At 52.8% G+C, this 22,899-nt stretch overlaps 1 protein-coding gene and 1 long non-coding RNA gene across 4 annotated transcripts in view; one reads left to right on the top strand and one right to left on the bottom strand.

The window, feature by feature from the left end:
* Nucleotides 1-232: 232 nt before the first annotated feature.
* LOC102969239 lies at nucleotides 233-2,564 on the bottom strand. The gene is made up of 4 exons (XR_006218137.1): nucleotides 2,236-2,564; nucleotides 1,987-2,083; nucleotides 1,466-1,571; nucleotides 233-529 (listed from the first exon to the last, which is right to left on the bottom strand). It is a non-coding gene; the product is annotated as an uncharacterized LOC102969239 (long non-coding RNA).
* A 214-nt stretch (nucleotides 2,565-2,778) lies between these two features.
* The window catches only part of KLHL25 (kelch like family member 25), a 34,264-nt gene continuing 14,143 nt past the window's right edge, over nucleotides 2,779-22,899 (top strand). Inside the window, exon 1 of one of the 3 annotated variants that reach the window (XM_042988111.1) lies at nucleotides 2,779-2,869. The gene's annotated coding sequence lies outside the window, so the exon portion shown is untranslated. Of the gene's footprint in view, nucleotides 2,870-17,592; nucleotides 18,129-21,493; nucleotides 22,126-22,899 lie in introns of those variants that run through there. The other 2 variants (XM_042988113.1, XM_042988110.1) reach the window with 2 other exon arrangements.

Raw genomic sequence — 22,899 nt, forward strand, 5'->3', positions numbered from 1 at the left:
TTAGTGAAATCACCTGGAGTGTGAATATGGGTGGAGAAGAGGTCTTACCTCCCTGCACTCACTTGCTAGGCACCCCAGTATCTGGTCCTCTGGGAAGGGAGTGGGAATCAGCAGAGGAAACTGAAAAGGAACATTCCAGAAGGCAGACGAACCAAGAGTTCAATCATCTATTAACAAATTTGCATTGAATTCTGCACATCATCTGAGAAGTTTTAAGACTTTAGATTCTGAGCCACCAGAACACTGGAAAGACGCCAGAGACAGGAGGAAAAGAAAAAGGTGTGGGCCAGAACTGTTGGTTGACATGGAGAACCCATTCCCTCTTTTCTTTCTTGGTAAAAGACCCCTGACTCTGTTTGGAGAGGCTATACACTCACAAACGTAAATGGAAGTACGTGTGGGACTTCTGCTTAAATGGAGTGAACACAGTTGGGAGGCACATATCTGCTCTTCTACTCTATCCCATGCTGCCTCTGAAATGCGGGTGCTATTGCTGGAGTTCCAGCAGCCATTTTGGAACATGAGGCAACTGGAAAGGAAAATCAAGCATTAAGGGTGGCAGAGTGGAAATATAGCCTATGCACTTGGTAACTGTGGAGTTGCCAACCAGTTCCAGATTACTTAATGTCAGCTTTATTTCGCACGGGCAAGAAACAAACTTCTACCTTTTTAAAATTCATAGTTATTTCTGTCACATGTAGCAAAAGCGAAATCTAACTGATAGGAGATTTGTTCATAGGATTTCAAAATTGTGCAGACGACTTGTAAGAGGAAGCAAGGATTCAGAGATGTCGTGATCCCCACTTTCTCAGAACTCCCTGCGCAGTGGGGTGGGCTAACAGGTCGTAAGTGGTTCATTACAGCACAGGGGTAGGGGCTATGACGGTGGTTATGCCCCAGGGTCTAGAGTGAGGACCGAGCAAAGCAAGCTTCATCTCCTCTTTTCCTCTCAAATCACATCTAAATTCAATAACTCAACACGTGTTCTTGGTCTGGTTTGGTTCCGTTGCCGGCATTTGATTTTAATATATTCCAGTAGCTAATTTAAGCCGTGGAGTTGAAGAGGGGAGAAATGATCACGCAAGCTAGATTTTAGATGCTTGGCACTTATAATCTCTCAGAGAACCTGAATGGAATACTAAGCAATGGTATGAGCTTGCTAAGAATCAATTTTGTATGTGGAGCTTCATCCAACCAACAATTATATAAATACTCCAGCTCCGCAAAATTGGCAGGACGCTAAAACTACAAATGTGATCTGTGCCATTTCTCTAATGCGCCAATTATTTTGATGCCGCCTTTTCCCCCTGGAAGGCACCTGAACAGCACACTTGGCCAACTGCTTACCGCTGGCCAAGACTGCTCTTAAATACCAGAACCCTCTCTCCAGATCTAGGCCAAAGGGAGACACAAAACTATATTGAGCACTTACTAAGTGCCAGGTCTATTACGTCCATTCTCTTACCTAATCTTTACAGCAACCCTGCCATAGGTTCTAGAATCCTTCTTTTGCCAGTAAGAGTTTGACACCCAGAGAGCCTGAGCAATCTGCCTCCAGTCCTCCACAGCTCCTGAGGGGGTAGAACCAGAATCCAAACCCAGATCGGGTTTCCTCCGCTCTCCTGTGCACCATGCTGCTTCCCCGACACGCCTCCCCTGCCATCTCACACCCTTTTAAGCCTGGAATCTCTTTTGTCCAGTCTAAACAGCTTTCTAGGCATGGGTTCTTCGTCCCACTTTCCACGAGTTAAAATCCCACCCTCTTGCAAATCTTTTGTGCGCTCCCCTCCCCCTTTATAAACCTTTCTGGCACCTCCCATCCCGGTGACCTCTGCTTCCTGGGAATTCTCCCCGCCCCATAATTGGCTCCTACAACACTTAGGACTTTATAAACTTTACCAGAGCTTTTTGTATCCTTAAGTAACCTACCCTATTATCAATTTTCAGGGGAAGAGAGAAAAGAAAACACATTTATTGCACACTTACTTTGTCATAGAAGTTTGTCTCCTTTCACACCGCAAATGATCCCATTAGGACTTTTTACCTGCCGCGTTACAGATGAAGAAATTGTATACACAGCAACCTGAAGTGGTGGAACGAGATACAAAACCAGAAGTTAAGAAATAGAAATTATAGATCATCTCAGAAACTAGCACATCGCGCAGGCGTCCGGTAAACGTTTGTGCAAGGAATTAATGAATGGATGAATATGTGAATATTTGAAGACTGGCTTACATAAAAAACTTAGTGAGCAATGGCAGGAGAGGGAGAGCTGAAGTACCCTGAAAAGTACGTATTCCAAGTACTAATGGGGTTTCGTGGCTGCAGAAAATCCCCAACTTTGAAACAAGCCCAGATCAAAATGAAAGGGTTTCCCTAACACTTTCACAACGAAAAGCGTGGCTCCGCACACCCGGTGCAGAAGAGGCATTTGCAATCTATAAAGTTGCCTCCTTCGGAAAGCTCTAGAACACCGTCGGGTTTTGTCCCCCAACTTCGGCGGCGGGGGCGGGCAGGCGCCTGTGCCTTTAAGAATCTGGTCGAAGTCCTTTTCCTCTCCCCGCCCCGCCCCCTCGCCTTGCCGGCGGGGCCCGGCGCCCACCCCTTTCTCCCACCGCCGACTGAACTACTGGTTCGGCCGCCCATCCGTCACAGAGGCGCCGCTTCTGATTGGCTTCGCGCCGGGAGGCGGGGCGGGAAGGCCTGAGAAACTAGTTTGTTGGCGGCGCCCGGGCTGTACCGCGGCGGCAGCGCGCTCCGGCTGTGGCGAGCCGGGGGAGGGGAGTGGCGGCGGCGGCGGCCGGGGCTGTGGAGCCTCGCGCGGGCGACCAGGAGCCTCTGAGTGCGGCGGGCGGCGGCGCCCCGAGCGGTGAGTGGCGGGGCTGGGCCGGGCTGGGGGCGCCCGCCTCGGGCTGTTCTGGCTGCGCGCCCGGCCGCCGGCTCGACACTTGTCACCTCCCCGCCCCCGACGGGGCCGGAGGGTGCGGGGATTTGTGCGCCTCACCGTCTGAGCTCCCCCCCCCCCCCCGGCCGAGAGAGCCCCCGCGGGGCTGCGCGTCCCGGGAGCAGCCCAGCGCTGCTCGGGTCCCCGGAGCTCCCGGGCCGCCGCAGGGTCTCGGGGGCCGGCGGAGTCGGGGACAATGGTGGAGAGAGGGGTGGCCGCAGTCCGCCGCCGCCTCCTCAGCCCCCGCGGCTGCTCCCGCCCCGCGCGTGCCTGGGGACCCTGCGAGGGTATTTGCAGAGAGCTCCGGGCGAGGGAATGAATTGTTTTTGCAAATGGATGTAGCGCGCGGGAGCTACAACTCTTTCCCTTGGGAGTGGTTGATTCATTGAGTCCGCAGACTCTCTTTTTAAAAAATTACTATCGATCCTGGAAAGAGGAGGCTGCTCGGCTTTGAGGATGTGAGCGGCCGGGCTCTGCGCCCGGGCCCGGAGAAGTCCCCGCGCACTTGACGCCGAGGGCCAGATGGCCGCCTGCCTCGTGCGGAGCGAGGGCCCGGGGTCGAGCCAGGGGCGGTTGTCCACGCGAGCCGGGACCGGGTCCGGCGCCCCCGGTGCCCTGGGCCGTTCACGTCCCGCCTGACGGGGGTCCCTTCTCTGGGTTTAGAGAGCTGGAGAACAGCGGAGGAATGGTTAAGTCCCACCCACCTGCCCACCGAGGTGGCGCCACCCACGCAGGTCCAGAGCAAGTCTTCTCTAGACAGCTAGCCCGGCTGTCCCCTTGCCTGGCACAGGACCTCATTCGGGCACGCCCCCCCACTGCTCCTTTTCTTCCTCTAGTTGCTTGGGAAGCTTTTCCTATGAGAGATTGGACCCCTCCCCCCGCCCCCAGGGGGCACCTTACACTTTTTTGGTGCTGCTGCTTCAAAGTCCCCAAGATGCATTATAGCTCTCTTTGAGCAAAGAAAAATCTTTATAGAGATCTGATCAAAGGGATTGGGGTAAAGGCCGTTCCAGGCCCCTGCAGGTTTAATCTGGGCACTCTGGTCCTGCTGACTTCCTCTGAGCAGGAGACAGGCTCCCTGAGCTTTGGCCCTCCCTGGTGAGGCAGGGCAGAGAACACCATGTGTCTGGGCCTCTGGTTTCACTCTGGCCATGTGGCACTGGGGGGAGGAGTCGGGAACCCCCCCCCCCCCCATTCTTATCATGGACTGGGCTGTGGTGGCAGCGATGTGCAGTCACTCCCTTTGGGATCCTGGACCTCAGTCTCCCCCTTCGTAGGTAGGACTGGTGCTCTATGGCCCCCAGTGTGCTGTTCAGTTTCCTAGGGGTTGTTGGTAAAGGCTTGCATTTGGGGGCTGGGGGTGGGGGTGGAGTAGGACACAAGGTCCGCCCCACTGCAGGCAGATTTGGTATCCTTCTGAGACCAGGGGTCCTTAGGTCCCCAAGCTGTGCCTGAGGAGTTTGATGGAGTCAGTCTTCTGGGCCTGGCAGCTCTCTTGGTCTGGAGTCATTCCATTTGTCAGGAAGTGACTCCAGGGAGGCTCTTAAAAGGAAGGTAGAGAGAAATGGTAGAAACCTTCATCCTGGGGCTCGGGCTGCAGCTGGATTTATGGTTGTGGTGCAGAGAAAGAGGGGCTGTGGGCGAGCTGCACCCCCGGTATCAGAGACAGCCTCTGCAGCCCGATGCCCCTTAATGGCCTCTCAAACCTCTGGGCACCCAGTGTGGGGGAGGAGAGCCGGAAGGAGGGGAAGATTACCCAGGCCTGGGACTTCGTGGTCTGCAGTAAAAGCAGGCTTCTCATCTACCACTGTGATGCGCCAGGGGGTGGGGGCGGGGGTGGGAGTGTTATTCTGTGAGTGGTTTGTTCATTCATTAGTTCATTCTTTTGTTAATTGACGAATGAGTCATTGTTTGAAGGGTCTTGACCCTGTATTCTGGGAGCTTCTAGACCAGGGTGTGTGGGCACATGGACTGGGACCTGGATACACAGACACACCTAGGTGTGCACAATACCCCAGTGATAAAGGCAGCAAGGGGAGCTGAGGGGCATGGATGGCAAAGCTTTCTGGGGAGATGATGCCTTGACAAAATAAAGATGAGAAAGGCATGACACAGCCCAGATTCCAGGCTCTGGGTGGCCTCCTTCTCCCACCACCCGTGCAACCTCAGGGCAGGTGCAGGTTGAGGTTAGAAGAGTGTGGGTGTGAGGTGATAGAAAGGTTCACCTGAGACCGTGGTGCTTTGGCTTGTGGAGTCAGCAGTCCTGAGAGTCTCTGGGAAGATAGGTGGCTTCTGGATGCAGCCTCTCTGCTCAGGGGGTCCTGGGAATAGCAGCCCCAGGAGCTCCAAAGACCTGCCCATCACCTGAGCCCTAATCCATCTGGACCAGCCTACAGTGCGGCCTGGCCAGGGAGGGGTGAACAGAGCTGGCGGGAGAAAACAGAGTGGCCAGATGCAAATGAATTGGCTGACTGAGATGCCGGTTTTCATCTAAAGTGGTAAATTTCATAATTGAATTGCCTCAGGCAGCCAGAGCCATTGAAGCGTTTTCCCAGCCAGAAAGCACTTAGTTGGGACAGCTGGGGGTGGAGGTGGGGGGGCATATGTGCCTCCACAGCCTTTACTCCTCTCATCCCACCCAGCAGGGCTCCCCCCTTAGCAATCTGGGTCTGTCCCCAGGTGATGCAGTCCAGCCCTGGTTCCACAGAAGGTGCCAGCCTCTTTGGAGGACCACCTGGCCCCTGAGCATCACTGCCACTATCCCAGTGGATAGCAGTTAAAGCTGTGACCTGTCACCTTCAGGCACTCGCCTTGCAGGACTGACTCCAGACCCCTCAGCTGTTGGGGTTGAGATGGTGGGAGCCGAGAGAGAGCTCAAAGATGGGAGGGCCTCCTGTTAAGACTCCTCAACACCAGGTCAGGGGAAAGAGCACAGGCTCAGGAACCAGACTTGGGTTCAGATACTGCCTGTGTGTCTGTAATCAGCCATCTCTTGGGCCCCCGGCCACCTCCACCCACCCTCATCCCCTCCCTCTGGAGCCAGTAGACTCTGCTTTATTACTGCTGAACCTTTCCTTCCAAGCCCAGACCATGCCCTTTGGATGAAAAAAGGTAGGCACGTGTGGCTCACCGGCCTGTTTTTAAAAGTGCTGGCTCTGGGGGCGCCTGGGTGGCTCAGTCAGTTAAGCGTCTGACTTCAGCTCAGGTCATGATCTCATGGTTTGTGGGTTCGAGCCCCGCGTCAGGCTCTGTGCTGACAGCTCAGAGCCTGGAGCCTGCTTCGGATTCTGTGTCTCCCTCTCTCTCTGCCCCTCCCCAACTCACGCTCTTTCTCTCTCTCAAAAGTAAAAAAACATTAAAAAAATTTTTTTTTTAAGTGCTGGCTCTGTGATCTGAGAAATCCAGTTTAGTTGGGAAGTTTCACTGTATTTTCTGCAAAAACATAAAAATCTACTCAGATGTTCTTTCTCCCGTGGTGGTCTGCACCCTTGGGATGTGTACGGAGTCTGGACCAGGCTCTCTGGGCCACACCTCATTTCAATGTGTGACCAAGGCTCAGGGCCAGCTCCCCCTCTTCACCATCCCACAGTTGGACCTTTCACACCTAGAGCCTGTTGACAGAAAGACCACTTAAGTGGGGTGTCTGGAAGTCCTACTCTGCCTCTCCCTGGCTGTGTGATTTCATGGAGGTCCCCATACCTTTATGGGCCTCAACTTGCTCTTCTCTAAAATGGGTGGATGCTGTTGTGTACAGTGCTTCTATTTAATGTTTTGCTGTAAACTCCCAGAAGTTCTTGCAGCCTCATGAAATTTTATAGGCTTGAGTTATTTGCCTAGCCCTCATGGGCAGGAAGAGATAGGCAGCCAGTAGAGTGCTGAGGAGCAAATGAGAAGTTAGGAGTCTGGGCTTCTAGTTCCAGCTCTGCCTCTGGTGTGTGCTGTGGGGCTCCAGGTAAGTCAGTTTCCCTCTCTGGGTCCTAATTATTCCTCCTGGAGAATGAGAAGGGTATACAGTAGGCAAGCTCCCAGTGTTCTTTCCTTTCTTGGTGAGTGGAAACCAAGTCTGACTCTCCCAGTTTCTCAGGCCTCCCTGGGCTCCCTGCCTCTGCCCACTGGCTAGGAGCCCAGGGCCCAGGTGTGAAGGGCCTACAGGCACTGGTGCCCACAGATGAGGGACTGGTGAAGCCAGAGGACTGGGCCAGAGAAGAACCAAGCTGGGCCCAAAGGAAGGTGGCACGTGGGTGACTGACTTCTCAAGGTTGCTCTGGCTGGTCCCAGGCGGCAGGTGTGGGAGCACTTAGACTGACACCTATCCCACCCCCCAAATCCTGAAATGGATGGGGTAGGACCTCGCCTGCAGGTGTCCCCAGGGCCATTTTGAAGAAGAAAGATAGGCACAGATCTCCCGAGATCAGGAGGGATCAGGAGGGAGCCCAGGGGTGCAGGAGGATCTGAGGCGCCCGACACACCGGGCTTTGCCCAGGAGGTGCCTGCAAGACCTGTGGGATAGCTCCTCCTGCAAGAAGGCAGGCGCTGAGCAGGGCCGTGGGAGAACTGTCTCTTGCCAGAGGGAGGACCACATTAGCCTGGGGTGTTACTTCCCACCCACCTCTATGTGCCAAGAAGAAACCTTGGACCATCAGCTGATCCATCAGGGTAGGATGCAGGCATAGGATGGAAAAACAAGCCTTGCTTATTATCTACCTGTTCCTGTTGGGCCCCCAAGGAGAGGCTGACCACAGATCAATCTAGGGTGAATGGAATTAATTTCCTAATTAAGAGGAGCTTTGCTCACTCAATTCCAGGATGTGCTGCCTGCCAGGTTTGCAGTTGGCCAGGCCAGATTTGTCTGGGCAGGAGTGAGGGCCAAGAGATGCAGGAGTTCTTTTTCTAGAAAGCTGTAGCAATTACATCCAGCATCCAGAGTTCAAGTTCTGCGGCATCCTAGTGGGGCTTGTGAGACCCTGGGCAGCAGGTCCCTTAACCTGTGAATGCCTCTGTTGTTCACAGCTGTGAAAATGCAAAGGAGAAACCCGTACAGCTGCGTTCATGCAACAAGTAGGTGTTTAGCACTTTCTGAATGGCTCATCCTGAACTAGAAACTGGGAAAAAGAAGTGGAGTTCAGAGGATCCCTTCTAGCAAGTTTGGCCCCTGGCATGTGAGGCAGACACGTAGTCAGGTGGTTGTAGCACACTGCTAGGGTGTGAGTGGCATGGCAAGAGCCTGCCTCAGTTTCCCCACTGAGAGGTGAGGAAGTAGACTATTTTTAGCATCCCCATTCCCAGTGTATCCAGTGAGTATTTTTTGCCACCTGTTCTCTACCACGCTCTGGGATGCAGCAGAAAACAGGGCAAGGTCCCCACCATCCTGGAGGCCTTATTCAACCGAGGGAGGCAGACACCACATGGACAAAATAAATACAGCTGCCATTAGGGCTGCTGGAGGTGGGTGGGGAGGAAAAGGTCAAGGTGGGAGCTCAAGGGGGCCTAGAGAAGGCCTCTCTGGGCTGGTGACATTTGAGCCAAGACCTGCAAGACTGGACCGAGGTGCCCATGGGAAGGTCTGCGGAAGGGCCTGCCAGCCAGGGAGCAGGTGAGTGTGTAGGCCGGGAACATCGTGGGCCGCGGAGGGGGATGCAGCCAGAGATAGGTGACAGCCATCACATTCTGGAATCTTCTGATCCCTACGGAGGCTACAGAAAACATGTAAAGTTGTTTGTTTTCTTTCATTTCGGTAATACATCAGTAGATTTCCTTCATAAAGAATAACCCCGTAGGAAAAAAATGCAGCCTGGTGTGGAGGTCCACCTCGTCCTTGGTATCCATCGGTGGTTTGGTGCATACCGTTCTGGTCCCCCTTTTCCTGTACAGATTTTGTGTTTATGTCACTCCGTGTGTGGTGGCACCCCTCCTCATGGCACAGCCACACAAGCCACCATCTTTCATCTTACCCTGTCCCCCGGGAGATGTTAGGTCATGTCTGATATTTTTTTCTTTTTCCCTTCATACAGTCCATGAAGTCTTGTGCGTCCTTGATCGTGCATGTTTCTGATTTTTAATTTTCGTCGTCAAAGCCGAATACCTTTCCCGAAGACTTAGGCACATCACTCGCCCACTGATAGTGTTTGGGAGCCCGGTTGCCCACGTCCTCACCCATACTTGATATTATCCACGTTTTCACTTTTAGCTCATGTGATGGGGGAGGGAATGATGTCATTATTCCTTTAAAACAAGCAAACAAAACAAAAGTGATCCAGTTTATCCAGGCTTTCTCTTTTTGTTTTCATCCATCTTTGTTTTTCCAGAATATCAAGGTTTAGTGATTGCTGGCTCTGACTGTGCCTGGTCTCCTGACCTCCAGCGAAGCTTCATCTGTGAAATGAGGCCCTTTTAATCCCCGTCCTGCCCCAGCCAGGCTGCTGTGCATTGCGCTTGGGAAAACATTCCTGAAAGTTCATTTTATGCTGAAAAGTTCTACAAACATCATGGGGTTTAGCAGTGAGAGCGAAATATCTGAAGCCTAGAACATGTGAGTGAATCTGAGTGTTTCTAAACAGCCAGTGTGTCTAGAGGAAGGGCTGGGGTGGCTTTAGGTGGGACACCTGCCTGGCATCCACCACGTGGCCCGAGAGAGAAGTCAGAGGGCTAGCTGAGTAGGTGTGTTCCTCCCTGTCTCACCTGCAGGAATGGAGAAATGAGCCAGGAAGGTAGAGAAAGTTCTCTAGCCTGTCCATAAAAAGACTCAGAAAGGGGCATTGGCCACCACAGGCTGATCCCCGTATTTACCTGTTGGTGGAGACCGAAGACTGGGGCCCTTAGAACTTTATTGATTCTATTACTTTGGGGGTCCTGGTCAGTTTTCCTGTAACAGGAGGCTTTAAAACAAGTAAAAGACTGACAAAAGGGCCCTTGCACTTGATTCAGAGACAGAAGGATGGGAAGCTCTGGAGATTGGTAGATGAGGAAAGGAGGAATCTGGGGCCAGGGAGAACCTCACCCATGTGGTTCCTGGGTGGCATTGGGCCCTCAGGGGGCAGGCAACCTGACTGCTGGGATTCTGGTGCCTGGTGGCATTTTAGCCAGGCTCTCCTGTCATTCCCTAAGTCGGCTCTAACAGCTCCCCTCCACTTCTTGGGGGACAGCATCCAGGCTGGGCTGAGCCCTGCCGCCTGGGGATGACTCAGACGTAAGTCCTGGTGGAGGCTTCTGTTATCCCCACCATCTCGACCTGGTTAAGACAGCTGCAGGGGACAGTGGGCCACAGACAGGAAGGTAGACACACATGGGGGAGGGTAATAAAGAGCAGATGAACAAGGGCACCTTGGAATCCCCAAAGGGCTTTGGTGGAAGGCCTCCCCTCTTTGTACCTTGGCAGCTAGTGAGTAGGAGGAGGAGAGGGTGGGAAGCCTGGCTGCTGGCAACTTTTTACCTTTCTCAGATATCCTCTGATTCTGAGGGTTGGGTTTTTCAGGAAGGGAGTGAGGGGAGCATCTCGGGAGCCGATCTGAGGGTGGTTCACAGGGTCAGGGGCACCAGTGGGCTGCCCTTGCTGGGTCCCCCCCACTGCCATCCTGACCCCAGCTTGTGGGCGTTTCATGGAGCTGGAGTGAGCTCAGACCCCAGGTTTCCTTTCCAGCACCGAGATGGACTGGTATATCGGTGCTGCAGGAAGTTGTAGTTGCTATTTTTACCACTGCAACTAGGACTTTTTACTGGAAGGTACAATTACAAGCAAAATGTCAGGGTTTGGTTGGCCAGCTGAGCCCTGGGAGGCTGCCGCAGGCTGAGGCAGGAACCACGGCATGGTCGGTTGGTGTGTAAAGCAAGACACTTTGCACGTGGACACATACCTCCCCTAGTTGCTGGGAGTGGCTTCCTCTGAACTCTTTGCAGGGTCTGGACTTCTCCTCTCGGCAAAAAAGAGGCCTTTGCTGGGTTTTGCCCAGATAATTGCACCCCATCACCTTATAATTGTCTGGTCGTGGGACTGAAGCTAACCAGCTAAGCCATTCTCTTCCTGACTGCCCTAGAAGCTGAAGTTTTGTTCAGTGAAATTGACAGCCTGCTACACGATTCCCGCCTGCTAAGTGCGAGGGGTGGAAATGAGTAAGACAGTCCTGACTCTGAAGCATCACGTATGGCAGCAATTAAGGAGACAGAAGGTGCGAATGGTCCCCAAACCCTTTGGACAAGCACCTGGTATGCTTTTCCTCTATGTGCATTATGGCTAAAGGCCAAGCTGGCCTTATATTAGGTTCTCTTGCTGCATAACAACAGATCACCACAAACTTAGTGGCTTAGGCTGTACTTATTTATTAGCTCATAGCTTTGTAGGGCAGAAGCCTAAGCTGGCTGGACTGGGTTTTCTGCTTAGGGTCTTGGACCATAAGTCCAAGGTCAAGGTATTGAGCTCTTACCCTGAGGCCCCGGGGTAGAATCTACTTCCTGGCCATTCAGGTTTTTGGCACAATCGAGTTCCTGGTGGTTGGTTGTAAGACTAACGTCCCCTGTCCTCTCTGGCTGTCAGCTGGATGCTGATCTTGGCTCCTAGAGGCTGCCACGTTTTGTGCCACATGGCCCCCTCCATCTCCAAACCCAAAGTGGGGCATCAGATCCTTTCCTGCTTCAAATCTCTGGCATCCACGTCTGTGATCACCTGGAGAAAACTCTGCCGTAAAGGGCTCCTGTGATTAGGTCAGGCCCACCCCGATAAGCTCTCTGTTTCTAGGTCACCTGATTAGTTAGTAACATCATTAATTATATCTACAGATTCCTCTGCCACATGGGTGACAGAGGCACGCATGCCATGTAGGTCGCAGGAGCAAAGCCAGGGGTGGAGATCAGGGGGCCAGCCATCTTTGCCACAGGGCTCATGCCACCAGGGGCCACACGGACAGTATTAAGAACAGCAGTTCTCATGAGCTGAGTAAATGTTGTGTGCCCTGTTGTGCTAAGCTCTTTACCTGGATTCTCTCCTTTAAAAAAAAAAAAAAAAAAAAAAAACTCAATGGTTTTGCGAGAGCAAGAAAGAGAATGACAGAGCGTGAGTGGGGGAGGGGCAGAGAGAGAGAGGGAGACACAGAATCCGAAGCAGGCTCCAGGCTCCGAGCTGTCAGCACAGAGCCCGACGCGGGGCTGGAACCCACAAACTGCAAGATCATGACCTGAGCCGAAGTCGGACGCTTAACCGACTGAGCCACCCAGGCATTCCCCACCCCACCCCCCTTTTTTCTTTTAAACGTTTATTCATTTTTGAGAGACAGAGACAGATGGATTCTCTCCTTTAATCCCAGGATAGTATGTTCACAGAGGGACAGTTCCTTTCACCCCCATTTTCCAGATGAGAAAGCCGAGGATCATGGAATATAAATATCTGGGGTACAGACAGCAATACTGGGCTTTGCAACCAGAGGCTTAGAGCCAGCCTAGCCACCTCATTGGCCTCTCCAGTTTGATTCCTACAATTTATGAGACACCGTCCAGGGCAGGGTTGAGGGCAGGGCAGAGCGCTTTCCCATGCAGCACTTAAAATATTTAAATATGAAAGCTGTCAACCATACTGCAAGTTAATACAGCAGACATCAGGAACATCTCACCTGGGTTTGACAGATGTCTGGACCTTTCTGATTCTCATTCAGTGGGTATCGTGGCTTATCCACTTTCCGTTGAGCAGTATTTATTGAGCATCGCATACATTCTAGGCAGCAGAGATGACACAGAATACTGTCCTGGAGGAGCTGGAAATTAAAATAAGGGCACAACACACAATGACCTGAAGGAGTAAGAGTGCCGGACAAGAAACATCACAATGCTGTAGGAAAGGGTCAACGGGTATCAGAATGTCAGCTGCAGGAAACAAGACAAAAATGTGTATTTACCACGGCCACATCCCTGGTACATAGTACAGGGCCCTGCACATGGTGGGTACTCAGATTACTTGTCCCGTGAATTTGAGCATCCTGTATATGCAATCCCCCTACATATCAGCCAGAGAAAGGCGTGACGGTGACATGAGGTCTCATGGAGGAGTTGAGACTTGGCAGGAGAGCTGGAAAGGCCAGCCTGTATCTGCATGAGGCAGGGAGAGGGGCTGGGGTGGGCCACGAAGCTGGAGGGGGAGACAGGCTGGCCAAGGCTTGGATGTCCAACCCTCACTGAAGGTTTTTGAGCAGGAGAGATTGGTGGTCAGGAGCAAAGCATTTGGCCTCAGATTGCTGGGCGTGGGAGAGGCCGGGGCCTCTGGTAGCCCAGCCTGCAGAGGTGAAGGCCTCACCTTATCTCCAGCATAGAACCAGTGACACGATGGACCGGGAAGGAAGATTTAAAAGAACTTGGTGGCCAAACGATGTGCTAAAAATGTATATGAGTGAGTCGTGATTTCTGGGCACCCGTGCATTTGGCTATAAATATACACACATGTAATTTCAGGAGACCAAGAACTATCAGCTGCAAAGCCCAAGGGCAGCAGCCCATGCGTGGCCCCTGTACTTTGCTATCTGAGGCCCTGCCCAGTACAAGGTGCCCAAATCTGTTATTTTGGGGGAAAAGGAGGGGGTCCTGTGGTAAGAAAAAAGTGGCTGGTGGTGAAGGGAGGAGCAGGGCAGGTGGGGAGGCCAGCCAGCCGTGGGTTAGAGGGCACTGGCCCATGTGACTGCTCCGTGCAAGCAGGCAGGGGACCAAGACCAGCAGGGGCAGGCGATCCAGCTGTCAGTCACCCCCTGCTCTCCGCAGAAATTTTCCTCTGAGTTCTTCCCAAAAAGCATGGCTAATGTGGAGGGTAAGGGAATTCTGCTAACCCGGTGTTCTCAAAGCGTGGTCGGGAGGATCCCGGAGTCTCTTTCTGGGTCCACAAGGTCAAAACTGTTTCCATGGCAATGCCAAAGTGTTACTTGCCTTTTCCACTGATTCAGAGCACATAGCTTAGTGAGCTGATGTTTTCCCAGTGACCATTGCACGGTATTACCGAACAATGTGGAACAGTCCATTCAAAGTGTAGGGTAGACCAGGAGGTCGGAATGTCACAGAGTACAAAAGTTCACTGACTCAGGCTCAGGTTCCACACCGCAGTGAATCTCTAGGAAACTACCACTTGTCAGGTCTTGGTGTGGTATCCAAGAAGAATATCCTAAATTATCTGAAAAGGCTCTTGCAGTCTCCCTCTTCTAACAACCTGTCCCCGTGAGGCTGGGTTCTCTGCACATTCTTCAGTGGAAATGTTTCACAGCAAACAATGCAGAAGCAGATATGGGGATCCAGTCAGTATTCTCAATTTAAAAAATTTTTTTAAAAAGTTTTTTTTTGAAAATAGATTTATGAAACACAGTTGTTATTTATGTTAACATATAATGGTTTATTGTTTTTTTCTAATTTTTTTTAATGTTTATTTTTGAGAGGGGGAGAGACAGAGCATGAGTGGGGGAGGAGCAGAGAGAGGGAGACACAGAATGTGAAGCAGGCTTCAGGCTCCGAGCTGTCAGCACAGAGCCCGACGCGGGACTTGAACTCATGAACTAGGAGATCATGACCTGAGCCGAAGTCAGACGTCGAACCGACCGAGCCACCCAGGCGCCCCTGTTGTTAACTAATACACATTTTAAGCTTTTTCCCAGTTTTAATTTTAAAACATTTAAAATTTAATTTTGATAACTATCAATAGGCAAAACCACATAAAGAAAAGCCCCTTAGGGTCCTCAGTCATTTTTAACTTGTAGAAAGATCCTGAGACCAAACGTTTGAAAGCACTGTGCTGCCCCATGCACCTGTAAACGGGGAGCTGAGTACCAGACCCTGAGCCCAGCTCTCAGTACTAAAGGCTCTCAGCCTTTAGCCCCCTCAGCAATCCTGTGAGGTTGTGTGATTATTCTCATCCCCATTTTACAAATGTGGAAACAAAGGCCCAGAGCATTTGAATACCAGGCACGGGTCTTACAGCACAGTCGTGGCAGTGCCAGCTAGAGGGGAGGCCCCAGACCTATGTGGCTGTTCTCCAGGCAAGGGGGAAGGCAGGTGCCTGAGAGAAAGCCTGTGACACAGACCTGGTGTGTCCCCAGGTCATCCACTGTCCTCTGCAGCTGGCACTCTTCTGGCTTTACTAAGCCCACACGCTCTCTCCTTTCCTGAAGCCCAGGAGGGGAGGATGCAGGTCTGCTAAGTGCAGCAGGGGTGCTTGAGAAATCAGGGGTTTTCATTTAAAATATGCTCTTCCATTCTGCTGTAGGTACTTTGTGGCCAGGAAGGTTCTTTGTCTTCGTAAATAGCCCCCATTGTGCCATTTGAGCAGGGACTTGGGAGCAAAACAGCTTTGAATACTGAAGATGTGTGTGCATTTCTTGTTTTTATCTTCTGTGAGCCTCAGTTTGCCCATCTTTACAATTGGGACCTTGAAGACGAGTCTTAAGGATTAAGTAAAAGGATGCATTTAAAGCACCCAGCACAAAGGCTCACACATGACAGGGTTTTGAAAAAGTGATACTGTATCTGGCATGGAATTCAGCAGGTTCAGAGGGGTACGGGGTTTCCACTGTTCTCCCCAGCGCACTAATGTCAACCGGTTTCTTACACAGCCTGCCGGAGATAGTCCTTGTATGTATACACGGGTGTGTGTATAGCATGTCTCTGTGTGTGTGAGCATAGGCAGTCTGGTTTCTTATGTAAATATATATATGTATGTATACGTATGTACATATGTATGTATTTGGGGGCGCCTGGGTGGCTCAGTCAGTTGAGTGTCTGACTTTGGCTCAGGTCATGGTCTTGCAGTTTGTGAGTTTGAGCCCCGTATTGGGCTCTGTGCTGACAGCTCAGAGCCTGGAGCCTGCTTCGGATTCTGTGTCTCCCCCTCTCTCTGCTCCTCCCCCGCTCATGCTCTGTGTCTCTCTCTCTCTCTGTCTCTCTCTCTCTCTCTCTCTCTCTCTCTCAAATAAACATTGAAAAAATAATAAAAATTTTTTCTAAAAAAATATGTATGTGTATATATTGGTTGCACAGTGTTCCACTCGATGAATGAAACAAGGTGTATTTGACTAGGGCTCTTATTTATGAATATTGAGTTGTTCCCAGCCTTTTGCTTGCAGCCAAAGGCCCATGTGCAAGTAGGACTGAAGGTGAGGTTCCTTGGAGTGGAAATGCCGGGCCGAGGGCGCCTGCAGCTGTCAGTTTGCAAGATACTCCGAATCGCTCTCCGGCTCCACGGAGAAGACAGAGCTGCATCCTGGGCCTTGGGAGTTGAACAGCACTCCGATTACAGTTGCACAGCGGCACTGACAGCCTGGAGAAGAATGAACAGGGAGAAGGACCCACACCAGGAAATGGCTAGCGCTTTACTCTTGGTGTTTTTTTATTTTCCTGTTGTATCCTTCTTCATTTGCCGCCAAGACTCCAGGTGGCTCATTGAAAGTGATATCTAGGCGAGAGTGCTTTCAGCGGCTCCATCTGTGGGACCCTGAACCTTTCAAGGGACCAGACAGGAAAAGAGACTGCCTCCCTCTGGGTCCCCAGCCCCTGCTCTGTTTGCTGAGGGCCAGGCTAATCCTTCTGAAAAGGGAGGAGCCCGGGGTCATGATGCAATGTTTGCTTTGGAGGGGACTGTTCTCTCTGCCCCCTTTGTTTCTCCCTGTGTCACTCTGGATAAGTGAAAGGAAACAAGTTATTTCAACAGATGGGTGAGCCTGAGTGCCGAGTTCTCTGTCCCCTCTCTGATTAGAGCAGTGGTATCCATTACATTGGCCCTGATCCCAGCTGGAGCCAACAGCCAGACCTGCAGACTCCCGGCTTTGGGGGCCAGAGATGGTCCAGGAGGCCCCACCGAGCTGAGGGGGGACAGGATATGGCAGAAGAAGCTGAGTGGTAGCTTCTGTCTGCCCTGCCCTGATGAGTTTGGAGGTGTCTGCACTACCCACCCCCCCTCCCCCTTAGCTGAAAGAAGTTGCTTTGTTGCAGGGGTGGTTTAAGCATGGCAAACAGAACTTTTAGGACTTTGTGACATCAAACATCTAGAATTCTTCTCCCAAGATTGTATCTCAAGAGAATACCAGTAATTCAACATAAGCAGAGATGTGATTTGTTTGATAGAAACTTTTAGAACTGTGGATGAATGACTTTTCCTAAGTCATAGCTGTTCTGCATTTCACAGACACCAAAAGTTACATGTGACAACCACACAGACGCTGGGCCGTTTCATGAGGGAGCCCGGAAGACTGGATGCCAGGGCCTGCACCCCACGGGCGCTCAATCCACCTTTGTTCAGTAGTGAGTGAAGGATAGGAATATGGAAACTGTGTAAATAGGTAAAAACAATGTAAAATAACGTTCTGTAACTGCAACAATGTAAAACGTTTGGGGATAAAAGGCAAAAATGAGCCAACACGAAAATAGTTACTCTGTTCGGAGACTGGCTTAACCTTATCACCTTCCCCCAAAACTTTCTTAGAACTTCCCCCCTCCCCATTCTCCTTACCCTCCCATAAATGTTAATACCAGATATAAGTCTGTGTGCTGTGTACATAACTATGCTTTGTATATAAAAACAACAAGATCTTTTCCACCCCACCCCCCCCCCACCCCCCGCCAAGAATGAGGTTTTGCCCCCGCAGGGCAGTGTCCCCAGCCATCATCCCCCTCCCCCCCTCCCCCTCATGAAAATGCCTGTGTTCCGGCTTGACATTCCAGGGGATTTGCGTCTTTTGTATCTTGTGCTTTTCAATCCTACATTGTCTTGTCAGTAAAAATGATTGAGCTCCTGGGTATGCCCCTTGGCCTGTCTAGCTTGGTCCGTGGAGCTCACACTGAGAAGGCAGGGCTGTGAGCAGAGAATAGGGTGCTGAGCACCGTGGCCGTGGCTGCTGTGGGCTGGGTACGTGGCCCACACAGCCCCTCCTGAGGGTTCACTTCTCTCCTTAGCAAGATGGCTTCTCTGAAAGAACAAAACCTGGCTGGTGCGGAGCTGACAGAATCCTGACCTTGTCTTTGAGCAGCTAGACACGGCGTGGGGGACCATCAGATCCTTTCCCTGAGGTGGCCTTGCTTAGCCGGGTGTCCTCATCTGAACAGGACCCAGAAAATGACCCTAGAGGCCGCTTTCGCACTAGGACCCTTTGCCACGCACAGGAGAAAAGTTGATTCGTTACCCGCGTTGGGGGTCTCGGAGCACGGAGGCTTCATTCTCCTCGAGATGGCGCTGTTCCAGGTGTGCAGAAGGGTTGACAAGGGTTGCTCCAAGGGGGTACGGAGAAGGGTGTCCGGTGGCTGGAGCCCCGGGCTGTGGCCCCCAGAGCCTCTCTTCTGTCCCTTTGGTGTGTGGGAAAGAACGATACAGATCTGGGTCGCAAGCAGCTTGTGATGTTGGGCTCACAGAGCGCAGAGGTGGGAGCTCTTTGCCCAGCGTCCCTCCCGTGAGGTGCAGGTGAGGGTTGGACATAAGGCCGTGGTGAGGCTTGCACGCGTTCACACAGAAAGCGCTTGGAGCAGCGCCCGCGATGGAGCAAGTCCTTGGTGACTGTAACTTAGTGCTGGTGGAACTGTCACTGCCGTTAATCTCGGAGCTCCCGTGCCGACGTGCAGGTTACCGAAACAGTGGGGCAGGTGGCAGGATTGCGCCTCTGGCCCTCGTGGGTGAGTGAAGCCATGTGCCTGGTTTGGGCCAGGGAGATGGGAGCGGAAGAGGCGTGTGTCTTCCAGGCCGTGTGCGGGGTTCCCAAGCGCCCTCTCTCTTCCCTGTGGCTTACTGACCGGTGACAGGGTGCTGCTCTGTCATCTGGGTCCCTGGGGCTGATAGTGATGACAAGGACACTTCTCACAGTCACCCCCCCCCCACTACCCCCGAACCATGATGCAAGTGGTATGAGCCAGAGAGAAATCGCCGTCCTCCGAAGCCTCTGAGATACGGGGGTGTTTGTTGATGCGGCAGAACCTGGCCCATCCTGATTAAAGCGGACAGGCCTGAGCGGGCCGGGAGTGGTTGGGGGACCACCCCTTCTGCGTGCGACGCCCAGCACGGCAGAGGCCCCTGGTGGTCATGCGTTTCGCCTGGCTCCCTTCCTGACCAGAACTCTCTACCGTTTGCAACAAGTGTTGCTTCATCGTCCAGGAGGGTTGCACAGCCTTGACCCCTCACCTCCTGTCCTGTGCCTCCTCTGGGAGGGGCCTATTCCCCTGGGTAAACGAGCGCAGAGCAACCCCCCAAGCCCTTCCCCAGAGCAGCGTTTGCACACTAGCAGAGTTGGCTTCCACTCCGGTAGGTCTATCAGCTTGTAATAAGAGCACGGCCTCCTGGCTAGCAGAGGCTGCAGCAGCCTGGATCCCGGCTCAATCTTGGAAGCCAAAGAAGCTGTCCTTCCTCAAGTGTGCTTAACCTGCGGGAGCACCGAGGGAAAAGGCAAGAGCACGTGGAGAAGGTGCTGAAGCCATTGCCCACCCTCGGGGTCTCCTGGGATCCCCATCCCCTTCCAGGCTTTGGTTGCAGGTGGACGGGTGGGCCTTAGGACTAACCGCCCACCACGGGGCACTGTAGGGGAGGCACGGTGGCACTGGTGATCGAGACCTCAGATAGCAGGCGAGAAGCGGGTTGTCCCGCAGTGTGGTGTGTCAGAGGTGTGGAAGGCAGTTGGAAATCTGCCCCGTGAGATGAGCTCAGCGGCGAACCGATCTGCTCTCTGCCTTTCATGGGGAGCCATCCGACGCAGAGTCATTTGGGTACCACCAAAAGAGGAACCTCATTTGTTACTAAGTGCTGGGTGAAGCAACACCCTCACCCCTTCCCTGAGCCAGGCTCCGTTCTCGAACCGCCCTTACAGCCACCCCATTTCCCCTGCAGGAGGGATGGGGTGAGGCTGTGGGCTGGCGTGGGGCAAAGTTGCATCCAGCCGACACAAGGCGTGTGTTACACAATTATCACGACCTTACTGCAGGATTGGAGTCTTGCACAATAAAGAGATGGAAAACAAAATCAAAATAAATACACACACAAAAATACAAATAATTCTAATCCTTTGCATTTTAAATTAAAAACAGGGTACCTATGGGGCGCCTGGGTGCCTCAGTCAGTGAAGTGTCTGGCTCTTCATTTCGGCTCAGGTCATGATCTCACAGTTCGTGGGTACAAGCCCCGCATTGGGCTCTGTGCTGACAGCACGGAACCTGCTTGGGATTTCTCTCCCCTTCTCTCTGCCCCTCCCCCGTTTGAGTGCATGCTAGCTCTCTCTCTGTCAAAAAAATAAAATTTTAAATAAAAATAATAAAAAGGTACCTACAATTTTTTGAATGTACATAAAGTGTTATTACTTTCTTAAAGAAAGGACCATTGAAAGGCAGAGGCTTTTAGGGAAAGGGCCCTTTGTGTGATAGTGCACTCGTATCTAGAATGATCTGCGCCTCTGATTCAGTTACCCTGGTCATACTGATTTGCTTTCAATTAACAATTAGATTTGTGTGCTCTACAAGGGTGCTTAGTCTGCTTTCCACTTGGCAAGGGGAAGAAAGATACCCCTGCACCCTGCAGGCTCCCTGAGGTGCTTGGATCCCCAGACGTGGGGGTGGGGTGGGGCAGGCATCTGGGCCGCAGCGTCACGCGTCAGTCCCGAGATCCCTGCCTGGGAACGGGTGTTGAATCACACAGCCCTGTGCTTATGTGGTGTTTAATAGCATTTAACTCCTTCCTTTTTCACAGATCTCACAGGCTTGACAGAAACCTTTAGTGTTTTTTTTCTGATCGCAACAATATCATATAATCATTTAAAAAATCCGAACAACCTAAACACGAATAGACCGTGAGCACTGCCTTATTCAGAGCAAAGCAGAGGGACGCCCGGCTGGCTGTCAGTGGAGCGGGTGCCTCTAGATCTCGGGGTCGTCAATTCAAACTCCACGTTGGGCGTAGAGCTTACTTACAAACAAAATAAAACCAGAAAGCGGAGGGTAGGGATGGAGTCAGGATCCGGAGTGTCTGCTCCGTGCTTTGTTCAGCGGACGTGGTAGTAACAGCAACAATACTGGAACAGCTGGCCGTGTGAGCATATGCGAGAGGCCCAGGCCACTGGAAGCGCATGTCGTGTCCTGTCTGGTTTGTCACTTGCTTTTAGTGTCACTCTGTGGTTGAAACAGACCCAGGGAGACCAGTGAACTTTTCCCAGTGCCACACGGTCATGGCTGTGGCCTTCGGGGACCCCGTTCTGTCTGCCGTCCCTGAGGTACCCTGATCTTCCCTCCAGGCCACTTTGTCACAGCCGTCAGAATGCCGCCACCAGAGAGGCATCTGCAGAATACTTGCCTTCTCTCCCCACCCCCAGGCCCCCTCCCACCTCGCTCGCACCTTGGCCTTTCTGTTACGTGTGTCTTGATCTCGACCCCGAGATCAAGAGTGAGAGCCGCCATCTTGATTTGGTGTGGGCCTTCAACGTAGCCTGGCCTCCAGCAGTTGCTCAGTCAGGATCTGTCTCAGGGTTTGAGGTTGGGTGATGCGTGACCTTTGCAGTCACTGGGGCCAGTGTCTGGGGCCCCGGTTCCGACTTGCTGGCGGGGGCCCACCTGCTGCAGCTGGGCCGTCCAAGGCGACTTCCTCACTCTCGTGTGTGGTGCCTGGGCTCCCGTGGCCAGAAGGGCAGGGGGAACGGCCGGGCTGCCCTCCTCCACGTGGCAGGCTGCCGTCTCCTCGCGGTGTGGTCAGGCCTCCCGTTGTCTGGCTTCCCCTGGAGGGGGGCACTGCAAGAGTGGAAGCTGCCAGTGTCTGAAGGTCTGGGCCCGGAAATGGGCACAGCGTCTCTCCGGCTCCCTTTGGTCGGTCACAGAACCTGCTCAAAGGGAGGGGACGTAGACCCCGCCTGTCAGTGGAAGCCGTGTCACAGTTTGTGGGCATCTTTAGTCGTCCCCCAGCCCCATGTGACTGTGCCCCTACCTGTCGGCCTGGCCTTTCTCTCCCCTCAACGGGCCAACCTTGTTTCTGCCCTGCCTTTGTGTCCGCAGCCCTGCCACCTGGAAGCGTCCTTTCCCCTGTCGTCATAGCCTGGCTCATTGGTTAAGCTTCAGCTCACGTGTCCCCTCTTCACAGAAGCCTAAGTGACCCCACCATCTTCCTGTCACCGTGACCTACTGCTGTTTTGTTTCCTCACTGCTAGTCTGTCTCTGCCTCCCACACCGCAGGCCCACAGGGACAGGAACCTGTCTCTGTCCGTCCTTGTCTCCCACGCCTGGTACGTAGCACGTGGGGATTGTTCGGGAAGCTTATGGTTGATGAGTGAGTCAGAACCACATTACCTGCAACCCCCCGGCGGGGCCCTGGGCTTTCCCGCTCCCTCTGGCCCCCCGCAAGGAGCAGTAGCGTTGACATCCTGATTTTGAGGAACTCAGGCCCCTGGCAGGTGGAGGGAGGCAGGGAGGGGGTCGGTGCTGCAGCCAGATGGGGTCGGGCTTTCTGGACAGTGGCAGCAGTTTGATCCTGTGGCGCATTTCTCCCTGGGAGTGGGGGCCTTCAGCTTCCTGTGGCTGGGGTCTTTGGAGAACACGGCAAGTTTCTTCTGGAGGTCTCACCACTGGCTACTTTGTTTCCTTGTGTGTTTCTTTAACTTTCCAAGGGTGATGGGAGAAATGAGCCGGGCACGTTGTTGTTGGGTGCACTTTAACTTCTTCTGTGCAGGTGAGGATCGCAGTGTGAGCAGAAGTGTGGTCTGACGTGGGTCAATACCTCTTAGCAGGATGAGAAATTGCTCGTTTGGAGCATGGCTATTACTTCATGTGCCTTAAATCCATCAAAGCCCAGGACAACGCTTAGGTAGTCAGAGTAGTTCTGTGATACACACAGCATGAGAGCGTCTGATTTATCGTGGCCCCCGAGGCAGGGAGCCAAGGAGGCTCTGGGCAGACACGCTTTTGGGCACACACACTCTGGCACGTTCACCCTTGCCTCCACTGGCCGGGAGCCTGTGTCCTGCACCCTGCGTATCCTCTGCCCTGCGTGGGGCTGCCTG

This window comes from Panthera tigris, chromosome B3 (assembly GCF_018350195.1).
Source record: "Panthera tigris isolate Pti1 chromosome B3, P.tigris_Pti1_mat1.1, whole genome shotgun sequence".
Lineage (NCBI taxonomy): Eukaryota > Metazoa > Chordata > Mammalia > Carnivora > Felidae > Panthera > Panthera tigris.